At 33.2% G+C, this 18,119-nt stretch overlaps 1 long non-coding RNA gene across 1 annotated transcript in view; it reads right to left on the reverse strand.

Annotated features, from left to right (window-relative positions):
- LOC120772580 overlaps positions 1 to 18,119 on the reverse strand; it is a 72,349-nt gene that overhangs the window by 40,064 nt on the left and 14,166 nt on the right. The window contains exon 2 of the long non-coding RNA XR_005705071.1: positions 13,494 to 14,119. This is a non-coding gene — a long non-coding RNA (uncharacterized LOC120772580). The remainder of the gene's footprint in view (positions 1 to 13,493; positions 14,120 to 18,119) is intronic.

Genomic DNA, 18,119 nt, shown 5'->3' on the forward strand with positions numbered 1-18,119 from the left:
CTTTTATATTATGTGTATGTACATATGTAAATGCATACTCGTTTATATGCAACTCTTTATGTATATGCATATACATACATATGTACTTGTATGTAAGTAAGTAAGTATGTGGTAAGAAGCTATAAAATATATTATGCAGAAACTAATATCTATTTATGCAGCAGAGTATAAAAAAGTAAAGAAATGTGCTGTTGCTGAGAAAATGTAGTTGAGGGTGCAATGCTATGCAAGCAGATAAAGCTAAAAAAATGTTATGGATTACCGATATCTTAAAAGAGCTATTGTTTCGGAATTATCATAAATATTTAATATGGTGGTTAAGAAAAGTAAAAAATAAAAAAATATATAAATAAAAAAATTGGTGTTACCACCTGATTTAATTTTTTATACAAAATAAGTTGACAGCTTGAAATACCAAATATTTTTAAATGCGTGAGTTACGTAATAGCAAATTACAATTCGCAAACAATTTTGGAGTTGCCACCTGATTTCATTTTTAATTCAAAATAACTTGAAAGCCTGAAATATCAAAATACTTTTAAATGCTTGAGTTATGTAATATCAAATTATAAAAAAAAATTCGAGTTGCCACATGATTTCATTTTTAGTACTAAATAAAAACTTGGAAAACGAAAGTGTTTTAAAGTTGCCACGTTATTTAAATTTTTTTGAAGTGTAAATAACCTAAAAGCGAGTCTGAGGTTGAACCCAGAGAAAACGGATCTGCTTGTGTTCACAATTCATCTAAGGAGTTTCCCTTCGATAAGTGGGACACTACACTCTCTCAAGCACCGCACCAAGTACAATGGGCTAGTTTCGGACAGCTAACTGCTGTGGAAGCACAACGTGGACGCAAGAGTGAAGAAAGACAGCAATGCTTTATATGCGTGTAGGCAGATGCTCGACACAACCTGGGGGTTCTCTCCCTCTCTCATGCACTGGTACTACACAGTTATTGTTAGACCAATTTTGCGTTACGTTGCAGTATGTATGCTGGACAGGCTTATGGAAAACAACCTATCGGAAGCCAATGGAAAGGGTTCAGAGGCTCGCTGCGCTGTGCATAACGGGAGCTTTAACAACTCCAACGGGGGGTCTTGAACTAGTACTAAAACTGCTGTCTATAGACCTCTTCACTGTAAACTGCGCAACAAAATCGGCGGGACGACTATTGGTTGTAGGAGAATTTACATATAGAACCCTCGAACATAGCTCGGTGGGGAATGGCGGTTGGGCAAACAGCGACCACACGACCCCACTTTTCAGCTGGGACAGAAGGATCAAAGCAAGAAGGGAATCCAGGCATAAGGAAGCCTTTTAAGTTGCCGGAGCACTGCAGTATATTTCAAGCTGAGGTCTTTGCTATTGCGAAAGCAGCGAAGCTGTCCTCTAATGCAACTTCAGGCAATTTTTATTATACGAGCTACCTGGGTGCAATACCGCAAAAGTAATTGTGCAAAACGGTAGATCGAAAGTACACCAAATTCCCATTTGCACTTTATAGAAGAGACTGTAGGCAAAATTGGCAGTCTAACTGGTCACTGTCTGGTGGCGGTACACGTCCGGAACCAAATTTAAAAATAATAAAAAAAATCTCTAAATTTCATCCTTTGTTTCAAAACGGTTTCAAAGATGGTAATAAGTTCTGCTTACAAAAAAATTCATAACAAATATCTCAGTGGCTTGACAAATGCTTAGTTTTTCGATCTATCTATCTATGTTTCAAGCAGTGAGCTTGTTTTTTACAAAAATCTACATAAACTAGTTCCACGACGCCAAATCCAAGATCTATCCAGTTCCAGTCGTTTTATAAATTGATTACAAGATCGATCGATTGTGATGTATCATTGAAGTCCACCACTCGATTTTGCAGCGACAAAACTTTAATATTTCGAATGATAAAGGCGTTAATGATACCGCTACAAGAATTTCTAATATCCCTGAGAAGGGCAATCGATTTTCAACGATTCTATACTCACTATCCAAAACCCTACCTGCATCTACTTTTCATATTAATATAATTGATGTATAACTTTTCCTGCTTTCCTAAAATAAACTACCATAAGTATATTCACAACACCATTAACACTTCGAAATTCGCTACACTCCTAAAAATAGACTACAACTAGACACCACAGTCCTCCAACGAGCACCGCGTTGTGTCATTCATTACGACCAGGAAGCGATTGTGCCGTAGCCAATGATGCAATTAAGAAAAATCACAAACAAATAAATAAGCTAAAATGAGAAATAACCATAGAAGCATACTCATAAACACAAACACACACAGCCACACTAACAAACAAACAAAGACGGCAGCAAGCGGCGTGCTTCACGCTACAGTTGTTGTTGTTGTTGTTGCATGAAAAATGTAGCATTTGCTGACTGCATGCACCTTATTGAGCCAGTGCAGATCTAAAAACAAGACGAGGTGCAAAGCAAAAGGTACGACACGGACACACACACACACACACAGGTGAACATGCCATGGCAGTGACAGTGGCTGCCAAAACAAGGAACCTGTTTTGGAGAATTATTTATGAGTGTGATGGCATGCCAACAAATACAAACAGCAGAAGGAAGAAGTTGAATGTAACAACAAAAACAATAACAACAACAACGAGGAGAACAGTAGTTGCAGTGCTGACAAGAATTCAATGAACTCGGTGGCGTTGGAGCTGAGAACTGAATTTGTTTGCGGGCCGCAAGCGTCGAAAGGTGAGCGTGTGCAGGCTACTGCATACATATACATACATACATACAAATACACGCTTGTAGGGGCGTATGTTAATTTTCGCATACTCAGATATGTATGTATGTATTTGCATGTTGATTGTCGAGGAGGCGGTAATGTGGCAAGGTGGCGTTGCATGCAACAAGGCTGCATACGCAAGCAGAAGGTGTTGCACTGAGCTTAACAAGCAAAAATAAAAGTTAAAAAATCGATTGCAATAACAGCGGAAAGAAAAAATTCGATTTCGAAGCATATGCAAACTTTTTTCTGCGCCTTGTTGGGCATGGCAAGGCGGCGTTCAATGAAATATGGCAGCCTGCAAGAAAAATGTAAAAAAGTAAAAACGTAGAAACAAAAAAATATTTGTAGTGCCAAGAAGAAGGCAGAAAGAAGTGTTCTCAAAATTTCGAGGTAGCGAAAATGCAAAGTGACAGTTTGCTGAAAGAATTCTATAGGCCTAGCGGCTCAAGCAGATGCTGAAGCCTTGCGGAAATTGTGTTGTCCCTTAGTTACGTTGAAAGCTGTGTAACATAAGAAAGGCTTGAAAATTTTGAAGTGCTGAAATGAACTTTTTAAGGTTATGTATGGTTTCTAATTTCCTTAGATCTCGATTCACAGTTGGCGGTAAGTCTTTGCTGTCACTTTGTTAACATATGCTAGAAAGTGAAATACATATTTATCATAAGTTCTACTACACTGTGGTCTATACCTGCTGTACTCACTCCGCCAAGCTTTGCAGAGTGGCGAATCGAACATACAACAAGTGGTGCAAATCAAATAGCAGTAAAGAAAACCATTTTACCGTTTGTTTTGGCTCAGCTTAATATATTTTGTACCTTTCTATATACATGTTTGTCGCATCACCAGGTTGTTAATCATGATAATTAATTGAATAAAGTTTAAAAATGACATTTGGACTCAGCTTTACTTAGCACTCAAAAAGAATTAATATTGATTATTAAAAACTTAAACGTGATAAATAAATAATAAATACATATGAAGTAAATAATACAATAATCATTATTTCTTGGTAATTTTCGGTGTAATCAAAAAATAATTTAATTACTTTTCCATAACTTATTGATTACTTTCCATAAAAAATAAATTCATATGAAATAGATACTACAATAATCTTTATTTATTGACAATTAACCGTTGTAATCAAAAAAGTAATTTAAAATTAATTACAAAAGTAATTTAATTATTTCAATTACTTTCACTAAAAACTAAATCCATATGGACCACAAATTGAAATGTTCATAATTTTTTGATAATTATTCAGTGTAATCAGAAAATAATTTAATTATATTCAATATGAAGTCCATAATTAAATAATCATTATTTTTTGATAATTTAACGATGTAGTCAAAAAATAATCGAATTGCATTACGATTACTTCCAAAAAAAAAAACAGAAATACATATGTGCATACATATATAATATAATAATCATTATTTCTTGATGATTAACCAATGTAATCAAATAATAATATAATTACATTTCGATTATTTTTAATAAAAAATATATCAGTAGGAAGTACACAATGAAATAATCATTATTTCCTGATAATTAAGCAATGTAATCAAAAATAATTTGCCTACATTTTTATTACTTTCCATAAAAAATAAATTCTTATGAAGCACCTATTGAAATATACATTATTTCTTGATCCATTATTCAAAGTAATCAAAAAAAATTTAACAACATTTTGATTACTTTTCATTTAAAAAATACGTATGAAGCACATATTAAATTAAATGTTGTCATAGATAATACTTCGATCTAATCAGAAATTAATTTAGTCACATTTCGATTACTTGCAAAAAAAAGAAACATATACATACATAAAATAATAATCATTAGTTCTTGTTAATTATCTGATGTAAACAAAAAATAATTTAATTACTTTACGTTGACTTTCACTAAAAATTAATTCAATGAAAGCACTTAATATAGTAATTGTTATTTCTTGATAATTATACGATGTAATCAAAAAATAATTTAATTACTTTGCATTACAATATGAGGCGCATAGTTTGGTAATAATTATTTCTTGGTAATCAACTAATGTAATCAAAATGACTTTGACTAAAAATCAATTCATAAAAAGCAAATAATATAGTAATTGTTATTTCTTGATAATCAACCAATGTAATCAAAAAGTAGTTTAATTACTTTACAATAAATTCATATGAGGCGCATCATATAGTAATAATTATTTCTTAGTAATCAACCAATGTAATCAAAAAGTAGTTTAATAACTTTTCGATTACTTGCAATAAAAACTAAAACTATATGAAGCATATTAAATAATAATCATAATTTCTTGATAATTATTTAATTTGAAAAATAATGTAATTACATTTCGATTATTTGCAACAAAAATAAAATAATATTAATTACATAATATAACAGTCATTATTTCTTGTTAATTATCCGTTGTAATCAAAAAATAATTTAATTACTTTTCGATTACTTCTACTAAAAATATAGATTTATGAAGCACATAATGAAATAAACATGATTTCTTGATAATTAAGCGATGTAATCAAAATGTAATTCAATTATATTTCGACTTTTTTCAATAAAAAAATAAATAAATATGAAGTACATAATGAATTAAACATTATTTTTTGCTAATTAACAAATGTAATCAAAAAGTAATTTAATTACATTGCAATTACTTTTTTTTGTAATTGTAATTATTTTAATTTTTTTCAATAATTTTACAAATACTTGTTAAGAAAAATTATTTTGATATTAAAGAATTTATAAAAACAAGCCTATATTTTATCTATAATTTAACCTATTTCTTCGGAGCGCTTTGAGTAAATGAGAATAATGGTAGTGAATATTTAAAAGGTTTCTTTAATAAAATTAATCTTACAGACACTTAGCTTATATGCAATTAAATAAAAATTTTCTAAAACTGATTTAAGATGTCTTGTTTATTTATTTCCGTATCTGTCACTGAAATACAGTACCTACTTAATTTTATTCAGAACGTTAATGTAAACAAAAATATTTTTATTAACATATTAAACCTCTTAACAGTTGAACAAATACAGTTGAACAAATCTTTTTGTCAGAGAAGAAAGGAATACAAGTTTCTTGTAGTTGTGCTGCAGATATTAAAGCATTATTATAAGCTTTTTCGCTTGTTTTTATTTAAAAAAAAAAGTAAAAGAACCTATATTCTATTATTTTTTTTTAATTTTAAGCTTAGTTTGAAAAATAAGCATTTTATTTAGGAAACAGCTGAACATGTGACTCTAATTGCTGCGTTCAAGAGTAATAGAAATCACCTTGAACTTTCGTCTGTACAATATCCCAACAAATACCACCGAACTTGAGACATATGTGACCTTGAAATAGTTTATATAACGGCAATATAACAGCCATACATTTCAGGAGAGTTAGTGTTTACATATCTAAGCGTGCACATGCTTCCATTTATACCACGTTTTCTTCGATCTTCAGCTGAATAAATATTAAAATGTCTGTGGTAGACGTCAATTGACGCCACATTACGTCTATTTAGTGAAATTTTGGCTACTAAATATCAATTTCAAAGAACAGACTTAACCACCCTTCATATTTATACTGATAATTGTCGCCCACCATTGTAGCGAAAATAAACAACATTGCTACAGAGAATACCATAAAAATACCCAAAATCCAACAAAAATTGTTTTAAAATGATTTTTCCCTTTTTTTTATAGAAAACCAAATTTTATGGAAAATTCGTGCAGCAACAACTTTAATTCCGAGACACCACTTAATTTCGCGAATTATTATTCCATTTCAACCTTTACACTTTTTCACTACTTTTATTTCAACTTCTTTTCATTTTTACGAGCGTAAAGTGCCTAACACATGTGGTGGCATGCCGCAAGGCAACCACACACACGCAATCATATATGGTTGGCCTCACGAGCAAACCGCACGCCGCCGACGTCACGCAGCAGCCGCCAGCACTAAAAGCGGCTCACGCCTGCAACTTTACAACGCCAGTGTTGCTTGCCTTGCCTTTTCTGGTTCTATGCGCTGGCATTATATGCCTGGTATTCGCAGCGCACACGCTTCACGCTCGTAAAACTCCGAAGAAATTATGCAATAAAAACATATGAACTCTTAAAGTGGAAAAACGCAGAAAACTAATAAAGCCCGTAGGTAAAAAATGTTATTGGACTTGTTGCTGCTGTTTTTTTTTATACGCGCGTTTATGTTCTATGCAATTTTTTTAATTTACCATTTTGCTTCCAGTTGACTTTAGGCATTCAGCTGACGAAATGTCATGTAACAATACACATACTTACCAAATTATGTAAGTAGCGCAAACTATTGCTTGTGTAAACTATAGAGATGCTTTGGATAGTAATTTTTGTCAAATTTCGTGAAGATACCTTGTTAACCGAAGAAGCTTTCCATACAAGGACTCCATTTTGATCACTCAGTTTGTATGGCAGCTATATGCTATAGTTATCCGATATCGGCGGCTCCGACTTATGAGCAGCTGCATGGGGAGAAAATTATATCTGAAAAATTTCAGATCGATATCTCAAAAACTGAGGGACCGGACGGAAGGTCCGAAGGAGACACGGTGAGACAACAAAATTTGCTGAGTTTTTCGCGAGTAGCGGCCGACGACGGTTGTTGTTGTTGTTGTAGCAGCAGAATCCGTTCGAGTTGTCAGTCTTTGACCGGATAAAAAATCCGGGTTCGCTCCAATTACGTATACCCGACTGTAGTGCAAACAGCCTCGACGACGGCCCAAGGTGCTTAAAAGCACACATATAGATGAAGACAATACGTTGATCAGCTTTTCGCAAAAATTATTTGGTCCCCATGGGTCTGGAGGAAGGGACACCTTTTTCATCTAGGTCCGGTTCGATAAAGGTTTTAGCCGTGCTTTAGATCAGGCACCCGGTCACAGTGTGACTCCACACTAAACCTACTTTTCAATTATACCTGCCTTTAGGTTTAAACCACAGCCACCACGAATCTTCTCAGAGGGCCAAATCCAATGAGCAGATTGGAGCGAACTCCAATTGCTAACTTCTGCCTGTGGTGCCAGATTTGAGTCTCCGATCAGACCTTTTGACTTGTAGCTACCAGTTAAGCACCCATAAAAATTAGTTACTGGTAACATGTGTAGTTTGAACTTCCCCCACTTTGAGAACCAGCATTCATTTTTGGATAATATTCGACCGAATAGACCACGTCCAGCACGCAGTGAAGAAAATATAGCAGCTGAGAGCGTACACGAAGACTGTGTAAAGTCGATTCAGGCCCGTTCGCAGCAACTCAGACTGACTTATGGAACGACTAGACGCATTTTACGTCGAAATCTTAAACTGAAAGCGTACAATAAAGAGCTTTTGCAAAAACTGAAGCCGCTCCTTCCGACCTTCCCAAACGACATCGCTTCGCTCTATGGCCTCTTGAAAAGTTCCAAGAAGATTCGACGTTTCGAGAAAAATTTTGTTCAGCGACGAACTGACTTAATGGAAATGTTTGTAAACAAGCAAAATTTGGGCAATTGGGACGAAGAGCAACCTGAAGAGATTCAAGAGCTGACATTTCATTCAGAAAAAACAACGTTTTGGTGTGGTTTGTAGGCCGGTAGAATTATCGGTCCATATTTCTTCAGAAATGATGCCGGTGAGAACGTAACCATTAATGGCGACCCTTACCGCGCCATGATAACCGACTATTTGACGTCTGAAATTGAAGCTCGTGATCTCGGCGACATTTTGTTTCTACAAGATGGCACCATTTTCCACTCATCGCATCAGTCAATGGGTTTATGGTGAGAACACAGAGGTGAGCAAATAATATCACGTTTTTTGGCAGTCGTTTGGCCATCAAGATCGTGTGATATCACACCGTTAGACTTTTGCCTGTGGGGATATGTATAGTCTAAGAACAATCCCGCTTCGATTCAGGCCTTGGAAGAAAACAGCCGCGTATCATTCGCCAGTTACCAGTCGATATGCTCGAACGAGTGATCGAAAATTGGACTCAAGGGTTGGTCTATCTGAGACGTAGCCGCGGCCAACATTTGAAAGAGCTAATTTTCCAAAAATAACTTTCAAAGAATGCTCTTTCGAATGGTAATAAACATTCCCCATTAAATTTGAAGTTTCTGTGCTTTTTCTTTAAAAATGTAGGGAACCCTGATATGGATCACCCTTTATATATCTATAGTCTATGTGAATAAATTTCTATATACCGCCGATCAGGGCACCTGAAAAAATATCCTCCCGCCTTAAAATCAACGAAATGCAGCCTCAACGCAAAGCCAATGCCCCCAAACGTATTGAGCGTGCTTTGCATAGCCAATTTACAACTACCAATAATACAAAACAACAACAATAACAAATTCCAAAAAAACAGCTAACAATAAATTCTTATTACACGCACATTTTGGGCGCAATCGCTTTTGGGGAGACTCGGCAGCGCGGAAAGTAAATATAACAACAACAAAAATATTACAACAACAAGCAACAATAGAAATTGATTATTTATTTACGCCAATTGCATACCAAGAACTAATTTGCACATGAGCAAATAAGTACATATTTATATTGTACATGTGTATGCATGTACATATATACATATGTATGTACGCAGCAGTGAGACAGCGTTGGTATGTCTGCTAGTATATACTTATGTACACAATGTGGCATCATTAAATGGTTGAATTGAAATTACGCGAAGTTTTCTACTTTTTACTTGTTTAATTTTTTTATTATTTTTTTTTACGTTTTTTTATGACTTTTTTTAATATTTTGTTTATTTTTTTATTGTTTTGCATTTTTGATTTTTTTTATTATTTTTTATTTTGCACTTTTTATTTTTTCTTTATTTTACTTTTTTAATTGTTTTTTAATTTTATTTGCGCGAATTTGTTCGGCTTTTATTACACTTTTGTACACAAATGCATATGTTTGTATGTATGTATGAGCAAATAAATAAATAAATAGTTACATACATACATATAATATATGTATGTATAAACAAGAGATCATTGACTCTGGCTCGCGGTGAAACAAATATTCAGCCTTTTGTGTCTATGCGTCTTTGCAAATATGTGTGTATGTATGTAACGTATGTGCTTTTACTGCCACTGGCAGGTGCTGCTGTGAAAAACTTTTTCAATGACTACACAATTTTGCAAAGGTCGGCACATACATACTTATGCATTCACTAGTTGTATACAGTTTTCTGTACATACATACATATGTACATATATAAATATACACACCCAGAAATAGATACCCATAATAATTAAATATTTCCCTCACGGCACTTTGCAAATAAACAAGACTATGAGCTCTTAAACTCAAATTCATTTGTGATTGTTTTCAATTTAGCCAAAACAAAGAAACAACCATTAGCTCTAGAAAGCGGAACGAAGTGACAAGTACCAGATTTTGAAGAATTTATTTAGAATTCTTTTAATGACCTAAATTTCACAAGTGAGTTGGAGGGAAATACTGGCATGCATATAGAATACATACAGAGTTTTCAAGAATTCCTTCGTTAAACCCACATAAATTAAAGAAATAAAAAAATGCTTATAAAAAAAATTAATAAAAAAAGGAATATAAATTTTTTTAAAGAACAATGTAAAAAAATTATTAAATAAAGAAATATTTAAATTTTTAAAAGTAAATTATTAAAAAAAATATTACATAAAGAAATATTTTAATTTTATTTTAAAGGAAATTATAATTAAAAAAATAATTAAATAAAATATTTTAAATTACTTAAAAAAATTTAAAAAAAAAAAAATATTTTAATAAGAAAAGTGTTAAAAACCCATGTCATGAAATATTTTATGATAAAAACGATTACAAAAATAAAAAAATCTAAAAATTATTAAAACAAATCACTAAAATTAAAACAAAAAAATTATAAAAATTATTTTAAAAAAATCATTAAAAAAAAATATTAAAAAAATATTAAAATTAAAACACAAAAAACACAAAATTTTTTATAAAGAAAATTATAAAAACTAAAAAAACTATTCAAAATATTAAAAAAACTTTATAAAAAAAAAAGTAAAAATTATAAAAAAATGTGCTATACCTTTATTTTGAAAAAAATTGCTTTATCAAAAGGATTACGACATTCTGGTTATATAACTTATCGTTATAGAGGTGAAACTTCGTTACGATTGTAAGATTCTAAGAATAAAGAATTAAGGCCAATCGCTTGGATTCAATATGGAGGGGATATGTAACATATAATGTGTGTATACATATGTATATGTACATATGAACATATATTTAAGAATTATTTTTTTACATATTCAAAGAAAAGTTTTTTGAAAAAATTTTGCTTTTGTCGTCAATACTGCATTGCTTATCACATTTTATAAATATTTTCTTCGAAAAAATAAAAAAAAAAACAATTAATTTCTTTAAAAAAAATTAAAAAAGGTGGCAACATTTTTCAAATATATCGGCGACTAACAGATTTATTTCAAATTTAACACTTTATGTTTGTTCCAATTAAAATTTTTAACAGATGGCAACTCTCTGCAAAATTTATTCTCAACAGAAAGGCACGTTTAGCCTTAAAACTCTTCCAAATACTTTCTGTTAATGGCCAATATTGTATTACGAAGTCCACTTTATAAATCTGTTCTATAAAATTTGAAAATATGTACAAAGGTGGCAACATTTTTTGGAAAAATATCGGCGACGGTAATCTTACTTAAATCTTTCACACTTTATTTTCTTCTCATTAAAAATTTTAAAAAGTGGCAACTCTCTTAAAATTTTTTTTTTTGTTAAAACTATACACTTTATTTATTATAGTAGTGCATGTAAATACGTACATATGTATCATAATTAATTAATTTTTACAAATTCAAACAAAAACGATTTGAAAATATTTTGCCTTTTAGAAAATACTGTATTACTTATCACATTTTATAAATATTTTCTTAAAAAAATAAAAAAAAACAATTAATTTCTTAAAAAATATGAAAATAGGTGGCAACATTTTTCAAAACAATATCGACGACGAAAATCTTTCTTAAAACTATACACTTAATTTTTATTCCAAATAAAATTGTTAACAGGTGGCAACTCTCTGCAAAATTTATTCTCAACAGAAAGGCATGTTTAGCCTTAAAACTCTTCCAAATACTTTCTGTTTGTGGCCAATATTATATTACTAAGCACATTTTATAAATTTCTTTTAAAAATTTTAAAACAGATGGCAACATTTTTCGAAAAAATATCGACGACGGAAATCTTTCTTAAAAATGTAACACTTTTTTTGTTTTAATTAAAATTTTTAATAGGTGGCAACTCTTCGAAAAATTTATTCTCAAAATACATACATATGTATGTATGTCGATTTCGATGATATAGCTCGTCTATAAAAGCCACAGCAGCGGTGTTAATTCCTACTCCTCTCTCTTGACTATTCGTGACCTTACCATTCAAATTAGTTAACGATGATCTAAGCCAAGATCGATTAAGAAGATCATAGTTTTCCTTCGGAGCTTGGATCAGTAGTCCTCCAAGATTTCACAGAAAGTTTGAAGCATATCTTTGTGGATACAAATTAATGTCTGAATTGAGGCCCTGTGGTCTATCTACACACTTTGGGAACGTATATATGTATGTACAATAGTTTGGCTGCTATTTGGAAACGGGTCTATTCTATAGATTTCTCTAAAGCTGTCATATAGTTTTGCGGCAAAAAACAGAGCTACATCGAGAATTTTAACGTGATTGGGAGCCTACAAACACAGAAGAAGCTTATCAATTATCGAAAAATCGACTAAATCACGCAGTTTGAAAACCGTTGGCAATGTTGGAATGGCTTGACTCAAGCAAGTAGAGTTCAGCTGTCTTCTTATTATGTCTTTTCGGTAGACCTAGTTCTAAGTGTGACTACAAATATTTGTGCGGACGTAAACCATGGTAGTTTCTTTTCTTAAATGTATATACATATTTGGAATTCTCCCCTACCACCTGCCCGCATTGCTTGCTAGCAATGGAAATCAAATGAAATCCGAGTATTTATAGCGAACGCTAAGCAACTTGAAGCCAGCACGTTCGTAGAAGACGAGAACTTTCACCAGATTACAATTAAAATAATCTAGTTTTCGATTAGGCATGCCGCAGCAGCAAAGAAGCGCAACCAGAAAGTGCGCATATAATTTACACTTAATGAACGGCTGAGCGGCCAAGCGCGCAGGCGTACAGGCGTCGCTGAATTGAAGGTGCGCAGCAAGACCGCAGCTGGTTGACCGGTTTGCAAGAAGACACCAAAGAAAGACAATAATAACAAATCACAACGCAGTCAGCACAGAGTATATGAATGCAGGAAGACATGGAGCGGCGTGAGACAGGCGTAGCAAGTGTGTATGTGTGCAGAGTGAAGAAGAAGACGCGCATGAAATGACCAACTGCAATGAATTATCGCGCACATCAAAGACATGAAGTGACTTTCGCGGCGGTTGAACGAGTTTTTGTTGTAATTTTTTCTTGTTTTTGTTTTTTTTTTTTTGCTTTTAATTTCTTAATTACAAAGATTGTTAGTTGAAAGATGATGGCAGCGTTGTCGGTTTGCTGCATTTGTGGAAAAATTAATAACTGCGCAGCGTAGAGAAGACAACAATTAATTATGGCAGCAGATAACAGACAAAAAACAAAAATAAACACCAAATCGAAAATTGAAAATCGAAAAGCAAAAACAAATACACACGCATTGTAATCAACCAACTTACCGTTAAGCGCAAATTAATTTTGTATGGCAATAATTAGTTGGTTATGCGCGTAGCTACGCGCCGCGGGAGGCTGTTGAGTTCACCTTCGTGTTGCCAAGTCGAAATTGATTCGAAACTGTCGATCAGTCGCAAGAAAGTGAAACTTATTGACTTAAATTTTTGCTGTTTTTGTTTTAGTTGTTTTCTTGCTTGTTTCTTGTAGCTTTATGCCATTAAATCTTCTGCTACTCTCTTGATTGCATGCATATTCCGCTTAGTTTTGACACCGAATCCGGTATGTTAATGAGGCTGTTGTTGTTGTTGTGCGTCGAATGACAGGTTTCTCCTTGGTGGCGTGTAGCTAGTCTCGCATTGATTTCGTTGAGTTACAGATATGTATGTGTTTTATGCACATATTTTACTTTGCTATTTCACTTTTATAACCGTTGCTTACTTTTTTTCCAAAATCACGATTTTATTAGTCTTCTGAGATTTACTTCTTCGCACGCTTTTTCTGCTTCTACGGAAAATTTTTGCCATATAATTATATGAAGTGAAATTTTTTTACTCTGGCGGTTTTCGACAGCTAGACATAAGCCAATACACTTTCAGAAATTGCCGTTTGTGGGTTGTACTTTATTTTTAAACTGGAAAGAAAGTGATAGTAAAGAATTAGATATTGTAGCTTCATTTTTATGCAAACGCACTTTAAAAGTACTTTAAACTTAATTCCACCCCGAAAAATCACAGTACGCACCCTAAATGTAGGCCACAGTGAAATCGAATATCACATCCTAAATGTAGGCAACACTTTGTGATCGCAAAAAAGCAACTTCCCTAACTCGAACTTCTTTCACTCTAAGTTCTCCATAACTCGAACTCTAGAATTGGCAATAGAAGTCAAATTTAATACAAATTTCCTTCCTTCCATAACTCCATCGCAGTATGTTTGTGGATAATGATGGTTCAAGTTAGGAAAATTCAACTGTATACATTCAATATGGCCTACCTTCAGGCGCAGCATTCAACTTGAGTACCATAATTGTTAAATAGCTTCGAATATTTTCATCACGATATATTGCATTGGTAAAAATTCCTTTTAGCTATATTACTAGCAAAGTTATCGACTGGGCAATGGGTGTCGTGGTTTCGAGCTGGCTCTGGATACCTATGTATTCCCCTAATACCTCCTTGTGTGGAACACTTTATATGCAATCTCAGAAGGAGGTGAATGGGTGAATAGTACTTGCTTATAAGGTATCTGGGGCTTGCTACACCGAAACGCTTGGGGTAGAAACCTCCAAAAACAAATCATGGATGTCGACAATGGAAAGAAGGAAACTAGAATATCTGTCCAAATAACGTTGAGAGACTAAGCTGCTGCCTCCCGCGTGCACAGCGATCCTTCAAGCTATGTCACCAACGGCCACGTTGTAGAAAAGAAAGCGCTGCAAGCATACATATGTATATACGAAAAAAGAAGAGAACTTCTTTGCGATACTGAGCAGGTCACCGAGGGTTTTAGCTCTGGCAAATAGAGAGCGCCCTGAAAGAAACCTAGTCAGAAGGAGTGCAAGGTAAAAACGCGGTAAAAGGCGACGGCCGGGATAAGTAACCGACTCGACAGCAAGTCCAACTTAAAAGAAGAGGAGGTGAAACTGATGCATTTCCTCGGATACAGCTTTGTGGAATATATCGCTAGAAACAGTCAGTGTTCGATAAAGAGCGAACTGAGGATGCCTTTGAAAATGAGGAAGTGCAGAGACATAGCCGAGAAGCTAGAAGACAAGCACGCGCACTAGAAGCCAACAACATCCAAGGAAGCGGCGACAGTCAATGAGCTTAGGAAACGACATTTAAATCAAGGTCACACACGACATCATTAGATGGAGCAGTTATGGATTGGAGGTGTCAAAATCCTGAAGTGTAAGCCGCAGTTGGTCCGTCCAACCACACATTTTATATCTTTAGAATTTTTATTCGTCGATTTATCAGATGAAGTTTATGCGAAGACTCATTTTTATCGAGTTGCCACATGTTATATTATATGTTTGGTTGAAAGGAAAGGTTGAAAGAGCTCTGATCGACACTTGGGCTCTCACTAGGCTATTTTCCTGTTGTCCTACACTTAGATTCGGTATTCTATAAGCACTCTTAGGTTTATTTCTTTATTTTTACTCGTTCTAAATCGACTCCGTTTGGACAATATTTTCCTATCTTAGTTTATTTTACTATTTTCTGCGCTCATTGAGCTTCAATTCGTGAAAGAAACGATATTTCGAGAAGTGAAGTATACCCTGAATGTTAACCACACGTATGAGCACCAATTTCTATCGTCTTATAGACAGTCTCCGAGGTGCTTTACTTTAAAGTTTTCGTTTCTTCTTGCTACGAGTTGGGCATGTTCCAAAACTTACTACATAACTTTAAATGTAATTCTTTTTTAAATAAGCTATTAAAGACATACATAACAGCAAAATTTTTATTCAATCACAAAATCCGCTTTGTCTTCATGTAATTATGTAATCATAATACCCGCTTTACGAAATCATTTTAAATTCCACACATTTAGTAATAGTTACAGCATCAATTATTCACGCCTACATGTTTTCCAACTTTTCTTACAAATATACAGACAAACATATACATTTTAATCTGTGCAGCGATCATTAAATGTTTTCTCTACCCCACTTTACTGTTATGGCATTTTCTTCAAACGGAGAGAAAACAAACATGAAGAAAAACGCCACAGCAATCACCATTTACAAAGCCGGATTTCTTCAAATGCTCGGAACATAAAAACGCTTATCAATTCAAAAGCGAAATGTGGAATACAACAACAACAAAGTAGTAACAAAAGAAACGAGAGAACACATATACACAAACACATAGCCAAAGTAAAGTAGTCCAAAAAGGCAAATGGTAAAATAAAACAATTTTGCTCGAACGGAAGTGCTTATTTGTAGTTACTCGAAATGAATGACTTCAAATCTTCAAACATTCAATTCTGCTTCCGAACTTTGTATGCACTGCGCCTTCGCTATGTGACTGGGCATTTGTGCTTTACGAGTATTAGCCGAGCTTAGGAAGCGCTATGCAGAAAGTGGAGTGGCGGCATGTTGTGAGCGCTACATGAAGTAATACTGATATAAGTAATTACTGATTGCTAAGGAGCTTTCAGTTTTCGTTGCACATGCTGATTTAGTAACATGGGTTCATTGCGTAATTAGCAAGAGAGATAGTGTTTTAGTAATAACATTCCCCATAACTTTCGTCTATACTCTAGAAGCATAAAAGCTTCGAAAGCACTAACAAAAGAAGCAAGCTTTGGATTTTCCTTTTTGTTTCGTTTGTAAGTTCAATGGAATCCTAATCCTTCAAATCTTAAACAAACGGCTAAATTTTATATAGCTTTTCAAAGCTTTAAAGTTTTTCTGAAAGCACTTAAAAAAGGAAAAATTTCATACTCATATAAACGCTTAAAAGATTAAACCATCGACTATTTTATATAGAGCTTTTTAAGGCTTTAAAGTTTCTCAGTGAACATTAAAACAAAAAAGTAAAAGATTTTATTTTTACATATTAAAGCTTAAAAGCTTAAACAAACGATTTTAGAGCTTTTTAAAGCTTTAAAGTTTCTCAGCGAACATTTTTTAGCAAAAGAGAAAGATTTCAAACTCTTATTATTGCTTCACAGCTTAAACAAACAATTATTTTTATAGAGCTTTTTAGGGCTTTAAAGTTTTTCAGTGAACATTTTTTAAAAAAGTGAAAAATTTAAAACTTACATTATACAACTTTCGTACCCACTTCAGAAAAGCTCTTTTTGGATTTTCCATATTTTTTCCTAAAAGCTTCAAAGCTTCAACAACTAAATATTTTTCATAGAGCTTTTTTAAACTTTAGCAATTTCCATTGAAATTTTGAAAAACAGTGAAATTTATCAACTTTACAGCTTTCGTACTCCATTTTCATTAAAATTTTTAAAAACAGTGAAAGCTGCCAACTTCTTGTTTTACAAATATCGTATTCACTTGCAAAAAACAATCCATTGACAACAGCGTGTTTTCTTTTGCCTAACTGTCGTGTACAAAGAGACACAAAACGTTTATTGAGCTTTGGTTCTATTATTTCAGTTCCCTGTGCGACGAAAGCTTCATCGTAATCAATAGAGCTTTAGCTCCTTTACCTAAACAGGGTTTTCTCTTTCTTTTTCATCATAAATATTGTTCCTTTAGGAAGTATTTTACTCAAAAAAAGTAAATCTTTTATAACATAAATATTAATGAAACAAAGTAACTTATCTCTTTTCTTTTAAAAAGCGTCCACTGTGTGACCGAGCTTTCACTAAAATTAATAAATTTTGTCCAAAAATATTAGTTTGAAGTAAATCATCTTTTTTCCTATAAAAAGCTTCCACTATGTGTGCGAGCTTTCATAGAAATGAGCTAAACTTTCACTTAGTTTTACATTCCTGGTAAAGCAGCTTACAAAATTGGAAGACAGCGATGTTTCGCAACCTTTTTAATAATTAAAAGAGCTTTCACTTACAAAAATACCGAAGCTTTCACTTATACAAAACCCTTGTGGTAACTTATTTAAGCAAAAATATTAAAATATACCTTATCACTAAATAATTTATATATT

The sequence above is a fragment of the Bactrocera tryoni genome, chromosome 3 (genome assembly GCF_016617805.1).
Source record: "Bactrocera tryoni isolate S06 chromosome 3, CSIRO_BtryS06_freeze2, whole genome shotgun sequence".
In the NCBI taxonomy this organism is placed as follows: Eukaryota; Metazoa; Arthropoda; class Insecta; order Diptera; family Tephritidae; genus Bactrocera; species Bactrocera tryoni.